We start from the raw sequence: 19,700 nt of genomic DNA on the forward strand, positions 1-19,700 counted from the left end.
TATGCAGACCCATAACCAGCTCTAGCTTTGAATAGGTTCATTCAGAAGTGTCTCATTCTGAATGAAACTGGACATTTCAGCAAGACTTCCTTTAGTTACTTGACAGATATTATTTTTGGACCTAGTTAAATAACTGCATTCCATACAGCAGCCATCTGCTATTACCAGTTTCACTGACTCAGCACTCACATGAAGTGTAAATAAGCGAAATAGTTGCATCTTCATTAAATAAAAAATATCCCTGAAGACTGATTCTGATCCAAAGTGTACCAAATTAAATGACATGTTACAACGTGAATGTCTTATTAGGGAGGTTGCAACCTTGAATAATGTGAACAGAGTTTTTCAGCCACTCAGAATAGACTTGCCATCAGCATTTGTGCATACTGCTGCTATTCCTTGCCACTACCAACACTTGAGCTCTAAGTGCTTCCCTGCCTACAATGTGTTTCACTCACATGGGAAAGCCCCCCCCCCACATAATAGCATACATGTGGACAGCTTTTCCAGGTAAGAGTAAACGTGCCTTAATCACAGTTCCCATAAAACTTATGTGGACACGGTCTTTATGCATAAAGCAATATGCATGGAGACCATTCTGTCGTGCCATATGGATAGTGAGGAAGTTGTTTCCAATACAGATGCTAAGAAGCGTGGTCACAGTGTGCATCAATGGTAAGGCCAGCCCACTTGAACACTACCCCTAAATGCTAGGGACATTGACAGGATCCTCCCTAGTCACCCAGTTCATTACTGAATCAAGACAGCAGTTCAGTACCCTCACAGCCTCACCTGAATCTGATAACAGAGAGAAACAGAGCTGGGTGTAAGCAGCACACTGATGACATCTCAACTCTAAATCCCAAGACAACCTTACCTAGCAGTTTCTTATAGATATTCTACAACATGGAATGTAAATCAGAATTGTACAACTCAAATGCCAAGGAGGTGAGCAACAATCGCTCAATGCTACTTTCTGAAACTGATCCTGCAGATATGAGTGGAACCACTGTATCAATGGGACACTAAATTTAAAGAATCTGCCTATAACTAAACCATGGGCAATGGTATCACAAGCCACTGAGAGACGGAGGAAAATCAAAAGAAAATTTCATAATATTTGAGGTCTATGGAAAGGGTTTTTCAATTTAGACAGAAACTAAAAGCAATTGGAGAAATTAATAGGTAAACCTTGAAGGCTGGTTAAATTGTGTGTTGTTGTTTTTAAAAATCTAAAGTACAGCCACTGAAAACTATTAGCGAGAACATGCCTTTTCTTCCTCTGATAGATGAAGCCCCACATGGTACAAACTGCTGTGTGCTAAAGTTTTCTGCTTTGTAAAATTGACTGAAGTGGTTAGTCACTCAAGTTGAAGAACTGCTACTTACTTTTGTCCTTTTAAATTTTTTTAACTGATGTTAGAATTTGTTTTAATGTTACTGATTGCTTGTTGTTGCTGGGGCTTTCAAGTCATTTCTGACTTAGGACAACCCCCAGACAAACCTATCACAGGATTTTCTTGGCAAGTTTCTTCAGAGAAGGTTTGACATTGCCATCCTCTGAGGCTGAGAGTATGTGACTTTGTCCATGGTCACCTAATGGGTTTCATGACTAAGCAGGCACTGATTGCTTAATTATACTTTTATTGGGGGGAAATGCTTGTTTTTATTAATATTGCATATATGTATGTATACAGATAGATAGATAGATGACAGATGATAGATAGTTTCAGTACAGAAAGATTTCTAAAACAGAACCTTTTCCAATGTTGTATTTTTCTGTGAAACTCTTTTCACACATCACATACTTACCCATGGATGTCTGTGCTGTTGGACAGCAATCAATCATGTTATATGGGCTAAATACAGTATATGGAGTTCTATTTATTCCTCTCAGGCAGGCCTCCACAACATATGGCTGGTAGGCCGCTTGTGGGCTGCCAAGGGATTTCAGGAGACCCGTGAGGATGTTAATGGCTGTGACCCAGGTAATAACTGCTGGAGCCGCTTCTGCCACTGCTACCACCTTTATCACAATGGCCACCCCGTCAGTTCACAAGGCATGGCCGTTTTCTTCCCTCCCTCTGAACTGAGGCAGCGTCAAAGGAGAGAACTGGCACAAGGAAGTGGGACAGCCCACTGCCTCAGTACTGTGCTCCATTAGCGAGCGAGGGCTATTAAAACATGGGAATGGTAGAAGGAGTGGCATCCTTCATGTGGTGCGGGAGGGGAACTGCCTTGCCCTCACCTCTCATCAAGCCAGACCACTGCAGCCCCCTCCTGCAGGCCTTCCTTCAGGTTCCCACACAGCTACTGCAATGTGGGACTCCGAAAACACCTCTGACTCAACAAGTTGTACTGAATCAGGATGTGTGTTTTTTCTCAGTTTGAAATGGAACTGTTAAGTAGTTGAAAATGCGAGTGAGTGAAACAGAAGGTAATACTGGGCCTGAACAGACAGGCCAAAATAAAGCTGCTTCAGGTCACTTTGGAGGTATGTTGTTTAAATGATGCATGCATCCTAAGGGGCCAGAAGCCGCACCAAAGCCACACTGCAGTCCTAAGGACTGGAACACAGCTTTGGTGCAGCTTCTGGCCTCTTAAGATGCATGTGTCATTTAAACAGCATATACCTCCAAAATGACCTGAAGCAGCTTTATTTTGGCCTGTCTGTTCAGGCCCATAGTTACACCTTAGCAAAAAGAAAATTAAACTGTTGATATGAAATACATCAAATACAACTCTCTTTAGAATGTATGTACCTAAAAATAGCATTCTTTCAAGTATAGTCTTTTTGTTAAATATAAGGGAAGCATATTGTATTTTCTTTACATTAATACAAACATTCCATTAAAATAATTTTCCACATAAAGCTTAGAAACTGTTTGAATATAATGCTAATGCCAAATGCACTAAATCAAATAACATTACAGTATTTTCTGAACAACCTTCCAGTTCTACAGTTTCTCGGGAAAACCACATGATTGATTTAGTCGTAGTTTTAGGAAAATACAGTTGGCCCTCTTTTTCAAGGGGGATCTCTTCCAGACACACACACCTCGTGAAAACTGAGGCTCGCGTGTATTCAAGCCCCCTAGACTTGAATGGGGTGCGCGCGCCAGGCACACAACCCATTGAAAATAGTGAAGGTCGCCCCTCTGCGTATTTTCAAGGGCGTGGATCTAAGATCCGCGAATTAGGAGGGGTGACTGTAGTTGGATTTCAAATAAAATGAATAAATAAACACTGGTAAAGGGTTACTCCATACAATAATATCTACAAATTATCTTGGTTCAAGGGGTATGTGTATGAGTGCCTTCACGCTGCCTATCAACTTAGGGCAGCCCCGTTAATTTCAAAGTGGGTTTTCTTAGGCAAGGAATGCCCAGAGGTAGTTTTACCAGTTCCTTCCTCTGAAAAACAGCCTATAGCATTAATTCCTCATCAACCCCATCCAAGTACTAACCAGGGCTAATCCTATTTAGTTTCCAAGATCAAGCAGAATCTGGTGCCTTTTCCAATATACTGTAGTATTCTACAGACATCTGATATTCAGTATTTAGCAATTAGAATGCTCAATAAACAACATCTAGTGTCACCATCTATTCCATATCATAATGCTATTGGTAATTTCAAAAACTGTGTAGTACTCAAAAGGCTAGACCATATGTATTTAATTCTATATTTCATAAAATGATTAATTTTCTTATACGCCTTGTTAATACCTTATTATTCATATCTTCAAACCTCACAACTGTAATTTCAATAGCACTTTCTGCTTAACCTTTAACTATTAAGCTCCCCATCTCACTTGTCTATCTCCAAAGTACAACTCTGCTGAACAACAGGATAGCTTTCTTAAAGCTTGCTTTCCTTTGGTCACATCTTTTGAGGTAGTAGCTGGACATCTGAGAGAACACTAAAAATAATTGAAGTTTTAAAACCTTGTTGTACTTTGGAGATAGAGAAGTGAGATAGGGAGCTAAATAGTTAAAGTAAACAAGAAACAAAGCCTGGCCTAATCTCAGTGGAAAACAGATTGTTTATCCTGTAATTACCCCTTGAGGAGACACCTAACACATGAACAATTCTGGCAGGCTTTCCCAAATGTTTCTCATACCAATAGGCAAATTTTCCCTAAGAGAATCCAAAATATGCAACTCCAGGGTATGTGTGTTCAAATTGAATGCTCTCCACAAATCTGCTCCAGAACAGTCATAGCTGAATCTGCACAGGAATGGAATACAAATTATATCTCTGTATGTCTTGGGCCAAGTTTCTCAGATAAGGTTTCTTATCAGAATACCTGTTCCAAGAAACAGTGGCATATCCACTAAATATTTTCTTCAAAAGGTAGCCTGTAAGAAACTGTACATAGGGGGAAGCAATTGACCAAAGTATTTCTGTGTATGCCTTTATAAGTGAAAGTGCATTATTTTATGGTAAGTGTAAATAAATATAGCCAAGTTCTCTATCATGAGCAGTTCTATAATCTAGCCTGGATAAGTCAATACACAGGATGAAAGAAGAAGCTGGTAGGTTATGAATCACCTTTTAAAATTCTACAAGGATATTAAACTACAGTACATTATATAAATTTGAAACAAAACCTTTAAAGGCAAGTTCGAGGGAAAGGTCCAGAGAGAACGCAATCTCTCATGCAGATAATCAACAGTAATATCTCAAACTAGTAAAGGTCTACAAGTAGTTTTTCATTCTTGACACACATGGAAACTTCTTATGTCATAATTGTTAATTATGAAGAATATTTTTATTAGAATTTCGAAAGTACTAGTTTCCTTGGGGAGCAAAGAGTGCTCTAGAAAGATTTCATATAACTTACTTGCCATATAATTTGTGGCCAACAAATCCATGCAGATTATGCGTTGAAAAAGAGAGATTTGTTCTTTTATTTCAATTGATAAATAACCTGAAGCAAGACAAATTGATCAGGTCTGGTCGTTTTTAAAAAAAAATAATGCTAACATTAACAGACAATTAAAACGTTTTCTGCATTCTCTTTTGGCATGGCATTGCTTTTACCCAAACATATAAATGGCATACTACATACTTGCCAACAAAGGCAAAAAACACTTAACCCAAAGAAAAGAACTAAAATCTTAACCAAGCTGCAAAAATGGCTAATGGTACTTTATTAGTTTAAATGGCAGAGAAAAAGTGACCTATTCAAGAGTATAACTTTAGTCATTTCTAGGCATGTGAAAACCTAAAAAAACCAGCAGGAAATAAAATAGTTTTGCTTATACAGAAAAAAATTGTTTATATTTTTAAATATTATAAATAAACCAGGTTATATAATTTTATATGTGGAGTTCTACATGGAGTATTTTATATGGCTACATTATACAGATAAGTTTAGTTCTGATATGAAAATATTGCATATATTCCACTTTCTTAAACTTTCTATTCCCCTACTTCCAAAATGGAAAACTTAATTTCTTCCATGGCTTCAAAATTTCTAGTTTTATATTTCTAGCCACTACTGAACTAGATTATATAACTTTATCTGTTCAAAATACAAAGCTGCACACAAGCCCACATAAACACTTTCCACTGCAAGAATACTATATATACTTGACTATAAATTAATCTCATGTGTAAATAGAGGGCAGGTTTTTGGGCTGAAATTGTTGATTTTGAAATGACTCAAGGATAAATTGAGGGTAAAATTTAAGGGCATGTAACAAAGGATCTAAAGGATTAAGTAAAAGAAAACAATGCCAAAGTATTTACAGTACGCTCGCGTTGTATGCGGGTGCACTATACGTGGCTTCAAGCTTACGCTGAAGCCACATGACAATAAAATATATGGTGCACGCACAGCACCGCAAGCATATGCCCCATTGTTTTCAATGGGGCGCAAGCAAACATGGAATTCCCCTTACACGAGTGGATCTAGAACAGATCCACCACATAAGGGAAGAGCTCACTGTAAAACATTCCAGCAGGCATAACTGTTTCTGCTCATACTAAAGGCAGGATGGATGAGATAATGGGGTGGGGGTCAGTGCTTTCAGATTCCCCTCTTGCCTTTCTCCAGGAAATGATTCCTTTCTTATAAGAATAAAGTACAGTGCTTACATTGACCCATGGATAAGCTGAGTCAATTTTGTACTTAAATTTCTAGACTTTTACATGAGTATATATAGTATGATAAACTGGATGTGTCTATGAGTGAATTCCTAAGTACTACATTTCAGTAATCTAGTTTCTCTTGATCGGTAACAAGGGTAGATATATTCCAAAAGGAAAAAGAATGCCTACTCCAAACCTACAGTTACACTTGATTTCAATATTTGAAGTGTATGCAAATATACACTTATTTGAATAAATGTGTATTATTCAAATATACACCTGATTTTATGCTATACAGTAGAACATAAAATGCTAGCTTTACCAGGTCAGAAGTTGCCAGGTCCAACCATCTGGCTCTATATTGTCTACCTGGACTGAGAGCACCTCTTCAAGGTCTCAGGCCGAGGTTTGTTCCTTCAGCTGCTAGGCTCTTTTAAATGGCAATAACAAGGATTAAACCTGAGGCCTTCTGCATGCAGAGCATGTGCTTTATCCATTGAGCTCTGGTCCCACCTTCTAGGAAGGAAGAATTATGAACACTTCCTGAGGAGATTACTGGTAGCCTGAGAAAATTATGTTTTATTGTTTATATTTTAGTTATAAATGGTTTTAACACTTTAAACTGTAAATCAACTGTAATGCCTTGGTATAAAAGTAGTATGTCAATGCAACACAACAAATATGTATCATGGCACAAGCGAAACCTGTAACATCGATATTGTGGGCATCAAATCCCAAAATAATACAGCAGCACACTGACAGATAGATGGTATTCAGGCATTCAGACATACAACTAGATTAGTGTAGCAAAATGCATTATTCTAAAATATTGTTTTTGAGCACAAATAAGTAGTTTTTGCCAATAACCCTAGAAGAGGTTAAAGTAACTGCACATGCAATCTATGCATAAGCACTGCTAAGCCACCAGCTGTAACATAAACCAATTGCTGAACAAGAATTATTCAGATAATGCTTACACTAGAATTCCTTATCCCTAAATAGAGGATTCTTTCTTCACAGTGGGCCCTTGATATCCATGGGTTTAAGCAAACTCGGATTGAGGATGGATGAATAAGGAATTTTCAAGTGACCTAAGTTTTAAACGGAACATGTATAAGAAATGGAAAAGGGGGGAAATCACAAAAAAGGAATTCAAAGAAATAGCAGGCATGTGTAGGGGTAAATCAGAAAAGCTAAAGCGCAGAATGAACTCAGGCTTGCTAGAGAGGTTAAAAACAATAAAAAGGGCCTTTTTGGATATGTCCACAGCAAAAGGAAGAAGAAGAAAATGGTAGGGCCACTGCGCGGAGAAGATGGCAAAATGCTAACAGGGGACAGAGAAAAGGGAGAATTACTCAACACCTTCTTTGCCTCAGTCTTCTCAGAAAAGGCAAAGGGTGCTCAACCTGAGGAAAATGGAGCAGAGGACAGAATAGGGGAATTTCAGCACAGAATAAGTAAAGAGAATAGTACAGGAATACCTTGTTAATCTAAATGAATTTAAGTCTACAGGACCAGATGAACTACATCCAAGGGTATTAAAAGACCTGGCAAATGTAATATCGGAGCCGTTGGCAATAATCTTTGAAAACTCCTGGAGAACAGGAGAAGTCCCAGCAGACTGGAGGAGGGCAAACGTTGTCCCCATCTTCAAAAAGGGGAAAAAAGAGGACCCCAACAATTATCGTCCAGTTAGTCTGACATCAATAACAGGAAAGATTCTAGAGCAGATCATTAAACAGAGAGTCTGTGAACAGCTAGATGGCAATTCCATAATCACAAAAAGACAACACGGGTTTCAGAGAAACAAGTCATGCCAGACAAATCCGTTCTCTTTCTTTGATAAAATTACCAGCTTGGTAGATGAAGGGAATGCTGTGGATATAGTATATCTTGATTTCAGTAAGGCCTTTGACAAAGTTCCCCATGACATTCTTGAAAACAGGCTTGTAGAATGTGGGCTAGACAAAGTAACTGTTACATGGATTTGTAACTGGTTGACCGGCCGAACCCAAAGGGTGATCAATAATGGCACCTTTTCATCCTGGAGAGAAGTGACCAGTGGGGTCCCACGGGGCTCTGTCCTGGGGCCAGTGCTATTCAACATCTTTATCAATGACTTGGATGATAGAATTGGGGGCATACTCATCAAATTTGCAGATGACACCAAACTAGGAGGAGTAGCTAATAACCCAGAGGGTAGGATAAACATTCAAAATTACCTGAATAGACTAGAAATCTGGGCCAAAGCTAACAAAATGAAATTCAACACGGAGAAATGTAACGTACTGCACTTAGGGCAGAAAAATAAAATGCACAGATATAGGATGGGGGACATCTGGCTGATCGAGACTACATGTGAAAGGGATCTGGGAATCCAAGTAGACCACAAGTTGAACATGAGTCAACAGTGCGATGCGGCAGCTAAAAAGGCCAATGCAATATTAGGTTGCATCAAAAAAAGTATAGTGTTAAGATCAAGAGAAGTAATAGTGCCACTCTATTCTGCTTTGATCAGGCCCCACCTGGAATACTGTTTCCAGTTCTGGGCACCACAATTCAAAAAGGACATGGAGAAACTGCAGCATGTCCAAAGGAGGGCGAATAAAATGGTGAAGGGTCTGGAAACCATGTCCTCTGAGGAACGACTTAGGGAGCTGGGGATGTTTAGCCTGGAGAAGAGAAGGGTAAGAGGTGATATGATAGCCCTGTTTAAATATTTGAAGGGATGTCATATTAAGGAGGGAGAAAGCTTGTTTTCTGCAGCTCCAGAGAACTGGACCCAGAACAATGGACACAAGCTACAGGAAAAGAGATTCCACCTCAACATTAAGAGGAACTTCCTGACAGTAAGGCCTGTTCCACAGTGGAACAAACTCCCTCGGAGTGTGGTGGAGTCTCCTTCTTTGGAGGTCTTTAAGCAGAGGCTGGATGGCCATCTGTCGGGTATGCTTTGACTGAGATTTCCTGCATGGCAGGGGGTTGGACTGGATGGCCCTTGTGGTCTCTTCCAACTCTACGATTCTATGAAATGAAGAAATGTTTAATTTTTTTTAAACCTGTGATGGTCAGGCTGAGTAGTGATGAATAGCAGAGGCTGCTGCTACAAGACCTGGGAAAGCCAATGTCTCCCTCTCCCACAGAAGTCAATCCCACCACAAAGCCACAACTAGAATTTAAACCTCTGCCTCACTCTCTTTCCCACCTTCTCACAAAGAAACTACTCCCAGAATTTAAACTGCCTCACTCAGTTCCCCATTTTCACACAAGGAAGCCTCTCCCAGAATTTAAACTCTTGCTGTCCCACTTTCTCACATGGAAGCTTCTGCCAGAATTTAAACTTCTGCTTTCCCACAAGGCCACTCTTCCAGAATTTCAACTCTTGCTTCCTTACTTTTTTGCATGGAAGCCTCTCCCAGAATTTACACCCCTGCCTCACTCTGTTTTTCACCTTCATACAAGAAGCATCTGACAGAATTTAAACCCCTTTCTTTCCATCTTCTTGCCCACTCCTTCTGTTGTCCCTCACTGAAGTGGATTGGTGGCAAAGGGTTTTAAAATCTGGCAAAGGCTTTGTGATGGGAAGGTTGAGAAGGTGGGAAACAGAGTCATGAAAAGATTTCAATTCTGGCAGATCCTTTGTGATGGGAAGGTGGGAAATAGTTCAGGAAGAATGCCTTCCTTTTGCCCAGGCCTTATTGGCTAGATAATTTTAAATGTTAAATACTGACCTGGGCATCTATGGTTTTTGGTATCCGCAGGAGGTTCTGGAACCAAATCTGCATGGATACCAAGGGTCCACTGTATTTACTTTATGATATTGTTCACCACTGCTACTGGTGCTTAATGTCTTACATGCAAAGCATACTGGTACAACATTTGCTGCTCCACTAAAACAAGAAACAAAATGGTATCAATATTGGTTTGGATCACCAACACAGAAATAGTTACTGTAGCTGCAGTACCATGGACAGGGTATAACAAGAATCCAATTTTTTTGCTTCTGACTTCAACATTAAAGTCTGGGTTTGATGTTTAAGAAAGCTTCTAGGATAGGTTCCAACCCACCTTAGGTTTTCATAATACAGCTGAAATAGAGCTAGAAGGAGCTGAAAATCATAATTTCTACTCCTTCTCCACTTTCTATTTCGTTTCTGATCAGCTATTTGATATAGTGGGTTTCTCAGAGTTTCAGCTTCTGAACTCACTCCCATAACATGAATACATATAATTTAATATTTTAATCTGCTGAAAATCTTAATCACAAAACAATAATCTGTATTCAGAACAAAGAATTAGCTTTTGGGGTTAGTTGTTTTTTGGAAGACACTCAACCACAAAAGCCCTTTTATAACTTCTGTAGGAACAGCTATTTCTATGATTAGCCTAGTTATTAAGCACGTCCTGCGCTTCTACACAAACCAAACTGATCTTTTTTCAAGTGTCCTCTTAAATACTGTTTGTTTTTTAATTTGTCAGTTTCCTTGTAATTTTCTCCAAACTCTAGGGAGAAGGGGTATCTACCCCTTCCAGGACAAGCACACAGAGATAAAATATTTAATCTTAATATCCTAACAAAGAGACTGATTTATTTTAAAAATGTATTCCATCTTACCTCAAAGAGGAACTCAAAATAGCTGAGAGAACATGAACCATCACATACCATATACAGCATTCCCCATTTTCAATAGGAAGAATAAAACCACAACACAGAATTTTTCCAATCTGTTACATCAAGGAACTAGAGACAAAACTAAGGGAACATCAAAAGTAAATAATGAAAAAAAGGTTATGCAAGACATCTCTAAGGGTGCTTGACAAGTTTCTATTGGGTATCCACTCCATGGGCTAAGCAATACTACAGATAGATAGATTATAGAGAGACAAACTTTCCCATGGTAACTTCCCACATTTCACACAGCAGAAGGATCTAACAACAGAATCTCTGATAATGACTGAATCACATAAAATAGTATATACAGCATATAGAAATTAATTCATAAGGTTACCAGTCCCAAGCTGTTTAGGACTTTAACAATTAATGTAACCCGGAATCAAACTGGCACCTAGAGCAGAACAAAGCACATGGCTACACCTTCATACTTTTCCATCTGTAATTTCTGAATGCATGGCAGCACAACCAACAGCACATTATGACAGCTTCATATGGGAGTAATCAGGACAAGAATAAGATCCAAAACCATCAGGAATGGCTGCAGTTCATGAACCAGCCAAAGCTAGAAAAAGTTAATGATCATGGTATCTCCCCCTCCAGGTAAGTATTACAAAAAGTTAATGTGGGATCAACGAGTACCACCAGTCATTATTTATAATCCAATACATTTAATAAGTACTAAATATCACAACATATTAATTAGTAAAACACTAGTTAATAAGCATCCATTACCTTTACTTACTATAATGTCATCACTTTTTCATTATATTGAAGTTTTCAATTAAACCACTATGGATGTATCTTGAATAAAAAGTCAACAATTCACTTGAAGAAATAAAGCTTTACTACAAAAGTCCTGTCTCAGGGACAAATCTTTTTTCAGCCCTACTTCCTAAAAGCCTTCTAAATGAAACCATTAGGGATTTAACCTAGGGCATGCATTGTGTAAAACATGTGCTCTACCTCTTAGGTATAGCCTTTCCACAAAGACACAAATCCCCAGGTCAAAAACAAAGTCTAAATTACTTGTATAATGATTGCAATGACAGTATTCCTTAACCAGAATTTGTCAGCATGAGATTAGCAGGATAGCATTTCCAAGAAACATTATTCTCATTGAGTCATGTAAGAATTTAAAACCATACTGAGCCTTGGCTAGCAACTTATCTTCAATAAGGACTATATTTTGAGCTATGTGGGGATCAGAGGGCCTGTATCAATAATTCACCGCAAGTGAAGACAGGGGATAACACAATCTGCAGTAGGTGAAGAACAACACATTTTGGCATAGTTCTTCCACCTCACGATTGTCTCCTGTGGAAAAGCCATGTAAAAGACCAAATAGTTAATAGCCATAAGAAGTCTGCTTCAAAGCTCCTCTTGATCGTACAGAAGTAGGATACAAGTCTCCCACACCACAAGAACTGTAGACATACGGGTCATAGAGACTTTGCTTTTGTATGTAGTCATAAAGAACAATCTGTAGAGATGCACAAGGAGAAGGCTGGCTTGAAATGAGCAACTATATGTACTGCGGGCAAATGTGAAGTTACTTTGAGTAGCTGGACTGATATACCTCAATATCAGTATCAATCAGCCACTCATGACAGACAAGTTCTATTTAAAACTGTATAGCCCTTCAGTTGTTTTACTGTGACTCCCAGCATTCTTCAGAATTGGCTAGAGCTGGATAGAGCTGTGGAAGTTGCACTCCAAATATTTCTGAAAGTCCACACAATTTCTGATTTAAAAAAAAATTAATCACAAGATGTTATGTTGTATCTTCTGATTACTGAGCTGTCAAAATAGAATTACTCCTAGTACTACAAAACGATACTCAGTTTTTCTCTCTTCAAGCATCACCACCACCAGCCATTCCAGCAATGCAGGTCAGTTCTCCCAGCTACACCTGCAACTGTAACCATTAGCAGTCATTCCAGCAGGCAGCAGCAGAGGAAGCTATGAAGAGAAGCAGGACTATTCCACCAGCACTCCCAAATGACTGTTCTTGATTCCCTCCCTCCCCATCATATTATCCTTTTGCTTCACATCATTTTAAACTATAAGCTTGCAGGGACTGTCTTGTTCTTATTGATAGCAAGCAAGCTATTCCAGTACTTTTTGGGTTGAAGAGATGAATAAAAATACTTTATCATAACTGCATTAAAATCCCTGATGAAAACAAATAGTCTGAAATAATACTCATAAACCATGATTCTAGCTGAGTTGTCTAAAACAATTTGAAGAATGAGTGTCTTTGATTGCCTGAATTGGCACATCAGAGCACCAACATGAGAAATTTTAGGGCATCTACAGAACTGTATTTTTTAAAATTCAGTCATAACAGTCCACAAATTAAGACACATCTTGAAAAGACTTTAAATGGTCTTGAGACACTATTCCATGTCTATACATTTTATTGTGAGACACTCATTATTACCTACAAAATTTGTAAGTAGGACTCAAATGGTGTTCTTTGTTTCTTGAAATTTAACATAAAATTACTTCTACACCTCAGAGGAATGAGTAATCCATGGATCTAATGCACTAACTCCACCACAAACTGGCATTTTGCTATAACATCAATTTTGAAAATATCTCCCATACCTATAGCAGAGCGATAAATCTTTGATAAGTGTCTTTTTTCAAAACTGTGTGTCATTTCCCCCACTGAGTCAAATGGGATAACCACATACCATTGTTTGAGAAGACCACTTAGAATGCAAACTTCTTTTTCCAACTGTAAAGTACTATAAGAAAAAAATCTACAGAAGTGAAATGGTGACTACTTGCTTTTCTCACCTGAATGATAACATTCAAGTAAGAGGTCTGAGAAAGATGTATGAACTGATGAGCATACAATCTGTAAACCACTGCTTCATTTCCAAATTCCAATTCCAAATGAACCACTTCTTCATTTTTAGCTATCTGGCCAAAACAGAAAACAAAACATGAGCTATCTGTTCATTATGAAGGAATGGCATATATTTATTCTTCCAGCAAAACAAATCCATGATTTATATTTTGAAATTAACCTAATTAACAGACTGGCCTCTTTCAAGGCATTTCCATGAGATGAGGATTGCCTCTAAGATCCAAGTCAAGAATTCTGGGATATAAAAAAGTATGTTAGTGCCTAAAATTTTCTCTCAAAATGGTCAAGAATCAAACAGTGGCCTTGTTTCAGTTGTTGTGGCCCCATACCATACAAAGGCAATTCTCTCCTAGAACAAACTTTGTTTTTATTCCTGACAAGTCAGCTTGCCAAGCATTTCTAAACAGATACATCTGTTATTTATGCTTGGGGATTCAGAACAAACTACTTCAGAAAGATTCCCAGGGTATATGGCATTTTACTATCAGAGCCATAATAGTAACAGTTAAGTCCATACAAACACTGAATTTATGGTTTCTTCATAAGGGCAACTATGTGTTTCGATAATAACCACTTGATTTTATTATTATCTGTGATAATACCATAAGCTCATAAGGGAAATAATAAAACCTGAATATAAATTTTGCTAAAAAGTCCACATACAGTTCAGCATTCCTATCACCACACTGACCTAAAGCCATTTAACAGAAGTCATAAGCAGATGTCCAAAGTTTGAAATATTAATAGATTTAAAGCCGATAAGCCAGTTAATTACAGTTTTTAAAGAACACCACCTGAACTCAGTCACTTTTCTGTTTACATCAGATACAACATATGATTTACCCTAGATGAAATTCCACACCTAAAGCATCTTGTTTACCTCAATCTTATCGAAGTGGGAGCTCTAGCATTACCAGTGAGAAAAAAAGGTGAGGGTGAGAAATGAAGTCAAATAGAATCAAAGCCGCTTTGAGTCCCATTTTACAAGAAAGGCAGGATATAAATCCTATTAATAATAAATCAATCTCATTTTAGAAAGAGAAAGTACAACACAAGGTATTGAGGATGAATGCCTCTCACACAACTCTTCAACTAGAGATTCCCACCAGGCATGCAGCATTGTGGTAACTGCCTTCCAGTTGATCCCGACTCATGGTGACTCTGTGGATGAGACATCTCCAAGGTGACCTATCCTCCACTGTTCTGCTTAGGTCTTGCACATTCCTGCCTATGATCTCCTTCACAGAGTCCATCCATTTAGCACAGTGGTTCCCAAACTGTGTCTGTTAAGAGATTTTGGACTTCAGCTCCCAGAAGCCTCAGCCATGTTGGCCAATAATCTGGGATTCTGGAAGCTCAAGTCCAAAATCCCTTAAAGAGCACAGTTTGAAGACCACTGATAGCATATGGTTTCCTCTCTTTCTACTTCCCTCCCAGCCTTCATGTCTTTTCCAGTGAGCCTTCTCAAAATGAGGCCAAATTATGACAACCTCAACTTTATCATCTTGGATTCCAGGGAAATTTCAGGCTTGTTCTGTTCAAGGACCCATTTGTCTTTTTGGCCATCCACAGTATCCTCAGCACTCTTCTCCAGCACCACATCTCAAATAGGTTGATTTCCTTCTCATCTGCTTTCTTTACTATCCAGCTTTCATATCCCTACATAGAGATGGCAAATACAATAAATAATAAAACTTATTTATATCCTGCCTCTCTGTCAATGACAATACAATGACTTGTACAGTTCTGGCATTAGTGTTCACCTGCATATCTTTACTCTTTAGGATCTTGTCTAGTTTTTTCATTGCTGCCCTTGCCATTCCTAGTCATCGTCTTATTTCTTGGCTGCTGTCTCTGTTCTGATCAGTTTTCCCTTATCTGCTTTCTTTACTGTCCAGCTCTCACATCCCTACATAGTCATAGGGAATACAAAGGCTTGGATGGTTCTAACTTTAGTGCTCAGTTGTACATCTGTAACATTTCAGGATCTTTTCTAGTTCCGTCACAGTTGCCCTCCCCACTCCCACAGTCTCCTCCTGACCTCTCAACTACAATCCCTATTCCGATCAATTTCTTTCTTTTGGTGAGTCTCAAATGTGCTACAAGATCTATGTAGAACCATAGAGTTGGAAGAGACCCCAAGGACCATCCTGTCCAACTCTATTCTGCCATGCAGGAAATCACAATCAAAGCATCCCCAACAGATGGCCACCCAACCTCTGTTTAAAAACCACTAAGAATGGAGATTCCACTACATTCCGAAGGAGTGTGTTCCACTGTCAAACAGCCCTTACTGTCAGGAAGTTCCTCCTAATGTTGAGGTGCAATCTCTTTTCCTGTAGCGTGCATCCATTATTTGGTGTCCTGTTCTCTGGAGCAGCAAAAAACAAGCTTGCTCCCTCCTCAATATGACATCCCTTCAAATATTTAAACAGGGCTATCATATCACCTCTTAATCGTCTGTTCTCCAGGCTAAACATCCCCAGCTCCCTAAGTCTCTCCTCATAAGGCATGGTTTCCAGACCCTTCACCATCTTGGTTGCCCTCCTTTGGACTGATTCCACAGGCACCACAATTCAAAAAAGATGTTGACAAACTGGAGCGTGTTCAAAGGACGGTCACCAAAATGGTGAAGGGCCTGGAAACCATGCCTTATGCGGAAAGACTTGGGGAGCTGGGTATGTTTGGCCTGGAAAAAAGTTGGTTGAGGGCGATATGATAGCCTTGTTTAGGTATTTGAAGAGGTGTCACATTGAGGATGGAGAAAGCTTATGTTCTGCTGTTCTAGAGAATAGGCCACGGAGCAATGGATGCAAACTGCAGGAAAAGAGATTCCACCTTTAGGAGAAACTTCCTGACAGTGAGAGCTGTTCCACAGTGAAACCCATTCCCTCAGAGTGTAGTGGAGTCTCATTCTTTGGAGGTCTTTAAACAGAGACTGGATGGCCATCTGTCAGTGGTGCTATGATTGTGTATTCCTGGATGGCAGGAGGTTGGACTGGATGGCCCCTGGGGTCTCTTCCAACTCTATGATATGATAGCCCTGTTTAAACATTTGAAGGGACGGCACACTGAGGATGGAAGAAGCGACAGATGCAAACTGCAGGAAAAGAGATTCCACCTCAACATTAGGAGGAACAGCCTGACAGCAAGGGCTGTTACTCCCTCAGAGATTGCTAGAGTCTCCTCCTTTGGAGGTCTTTAAGCAGAGGCTGGATGGCCATCTGTCACAGGGATGCTGTGACTGAGAGTTCCTGCATGGCAGGGTCTTGGACTGGATGGCCCTTGGGGTCTCTTCCAACTCTATGATTCTATGAATAATACGGCTAGATCTTTGTATTCCTCTTGGACCCAAGGCTCTCCCCTTTTTACTCCTTGCCAGCATGGCAAAATGGGGTTGGATGGATGGATGGCCCTTGAGGTCTCTCCCAACCCTGTGAGTCTACGAATCTATTCTACGAAACAGCTTTGCCTCAAATGGAGTCTCCTTCTTTGGAGGTCTTTAAGCAGAGGCTGGATGTCCATCTGTCAAGAGAGCTCTGGCTGTGATTTCCTGCATGGCAGAGTGGGCCTGGAGGGATGGCCCTTGAGGTCTAGGAAATGCCTGTGCATAAAGCGGGGGTTCTGAGGAGAGGCTGGATGGCAGCCTGTCTCTGGGGAGCTTTGGCTGAGAGGCCGGCCCTGCCTTCATGGCAGGATGGGGCTGGACTGGATGGCCCTTGTGCTCCCTTCCAGCTCCATGGCACAATCACTAACAGGGCTAGGTCTTGCTTTTCCAAAGGCCCTCCTCGCCTGGGCTGGGGCTGGGGCTGGGAGCAGCCCTTGCCCAATTCGTTCCTCGTCCCCTTCAGGCCCAGCCCGCCTTTTAGGAGCCCCAGAGGGAGGGACATAACGGGGGAAGGAGCCCAGCCCTGCTGCCCGGCCACCAAGGTCCACGGAGCCAGGGCCAAGGAGGGGACACAACCCATCCACCCAGGAGGACCCACACGTGCCTCCCAGGCTTCTCCTGCCTTCTTCCTCTCCAGGCTCGGGAGCGGGAAGAGGGCCCTGGCCGCCGACGGAGAGGCTGTTTCCTGGGCCTCAGTGAGCGGGGATGGCCTCCCCGGCCTCAGCCGCCCTCCCCTGCCCCTTCCCCGGCCTGAGGGCCCAAGCGAGGCCGAGGCTTCGAGGCCTAGAGTGGCCCCTGCTGCACTCACCCGGCGAACGGCGGAGGAACAACCGTCAATGCTGGGCTGTTGTGTCCCTGGGCGTCTGGCCTCCTCCTCCTTCTCCTGCGAGGACCTTTAGGCCGAGAGAGCCGGGGAAGGGGAAGCTCTGCCAGGCTCTGCCCCCTCAGCCTCAGCCAGACCGGCCACCATCTTACATTCGGGAGAGACGGCGCTCTGCCTGCCTACTTGCCCCGGACGCGGCTCCCGAGTGAGGCGCATGCGCAACAGCGGCCCCGCTGCTCCCGAGGCCAGAGCGGAGGCGGGAGGAGGGAAAGGGCGGCAGGCAGAGAGCATCACGGGAAGTGTAGGCACCCGTCGCCTAGGAGACTGAGGAGGAGGAGGAGGAGGAAGAGCCTGGTGTGGAATTATGGGGGGTGTCTCTGGAGAGCAGCTTTGGAGACTCATTGGAAGAAAGGAGTCGGCTCAGGGGCAGCTGAGTCTCAGAGGGGCTACAGCAGTGAGTCCTAACCTTTGGTCCTCAAGGGGTTTTGGACTTCAGCTCCCAGAAGCCACAGATAGCTTGACAAACAGCATGGAATTCTGGGAGCTGAAGTCCAAAACATCTGGAGGACCAAAGGTTGGGAACCACTGTGCTACAAGATCTCTATATCTTTGGATTCCATTATTATGATGATGATGATGATTATTAACCGAGTAAAGTCTACTAAAGTCTACTTCTTCAGATGCATTTTAGTCCCAAAGGTGCTACAAGAGCTCTATAGCTTTGAATTCTATTATTATTATTATTATTACCTGGAAGAAAGGAGCTGGGGCACGAACTTTCCTAGGCTAAAGTCTACTTCCTCGGGTGCATTTGGGAATTGTAGTTTGTTGTGGCACCATGGTTCAGTGCTATGGAATTATGGGATTTGTAGTTCACTGTGATACCATGGTTCAGTGCTATGGAATTATGGGACTTGTCATTTCCTGTGGCACCATAATTCAGTGCCATGGAATTCTGGGAATTGGAGTTTGCTGTGGCACTATGGTGCTGTGCATTTGTGATTTCCTATGGAATGCTGGGATTTGTCATTTCCTGTGGCACCATAGCTCAGTGCTGTGGAGTTCTGGGAATTGTAGTTTGCTGTAGTACGTAACAAACTACACATCCCAGAATTTCATACCACTGCGTCGTGGCAGTTAAAGTGGTGTCAAACTGGATTATTTCTGCAGCGCGGATGTAGCCTATGATACTATGAACAGAAGTAAGCCCCCTGTGACCCTTTATGGCTGTATCCAGTTTGACAGCACTTGGCTCAAGGCTATGTAATTCTGGGAACTGTTTGGTGAGACATTAAGCTGGTGGTTTCCAAACTTTGTTCCTCCAGGTAGTTTGGACTTTGGTTCCCAGAAGCCCCAGCCATCTTGGCCAACAATAAGGAATTCTGGGAGCTGAAGTTCAAAACACCTGGAGGAGCAAAGATTGGGTACCACTGCATTAAGGCTTCTCTGGCAGAGAGCTCTGGGGCACAACAGATTACCATTCCCAGGATCCTATAACTTTGAACCCTGGCAATTAAAGCAGTGTCAGACCAGATTATTTCTACAATGTGGATGCAGCCCAGGTGTTGTTGGATTGCAGCTCCCATCATTCACCGCTGTTGACAGTGCTGGGTTGGGGAAGGTAGCGGTCCAACAACATCTGTAGGGCCACATCCTATCATTTTTCTATATGTTCAAAATATTTTGGTTGGGCAGGTTCTTTCCAGCAAAGGAGATCTGCTAAGGGGACTAAATGTACTAAGATTTACTCTCAAAGGAACCAATGGCAATTAAGTAGCTTAGTGTCGAGTTTTGTTTGAAACAGAGCTTGGAAAAGTTGTTGTTGTTTTTTTACAGTGGCCAT

General features: G+C 41.1%; 1 protein-coding gene across 4 annotated transcripts in view; it reads right to left on the reverse strand.

The window, feature by feature from the left end:
* The window catches only part of CNOT4 (CCR4-NOT transcription complex subunit 4), a 73,241-nt gene extending 55,184 nt beyond the window's left edge, over positions 1–18,057 (reverse strand). For all 4 annotated transcript variants that reach the window (XM_089523847.1, XM_089523845.1, XM_089523846.1 and 1 more), the window contains exon 1: positions 17,843–18,057. The gene's annotated coding sequence lies outside the window, so the exon portion shown is untranslated. The remainder of the gene's footprint in view (positions 1–17,842) is intronic.
* Between the last annotated feature and the right edge of the window lie 1,643 nt (positions 18,058–19,700).

The sequence above is a fragment of the Sceloporus occidentalis genome, unplaced genomic scaffold, assembly GCF_023333645.1.
Source record: "Sceloporus occidentalis isolate IW3139 unplaced genomic scaffold, rSceOcc1.0.p SCAF_5, whole genome shotgun sequence".
Taxonomy (NCBI): domain Eukaryota; kingdom Metazoa; phylum Chordata; class Lepidosauria; order Squamata; family Phrynosomatidae; genus Sceloporus; species Sceloporus occidentalis.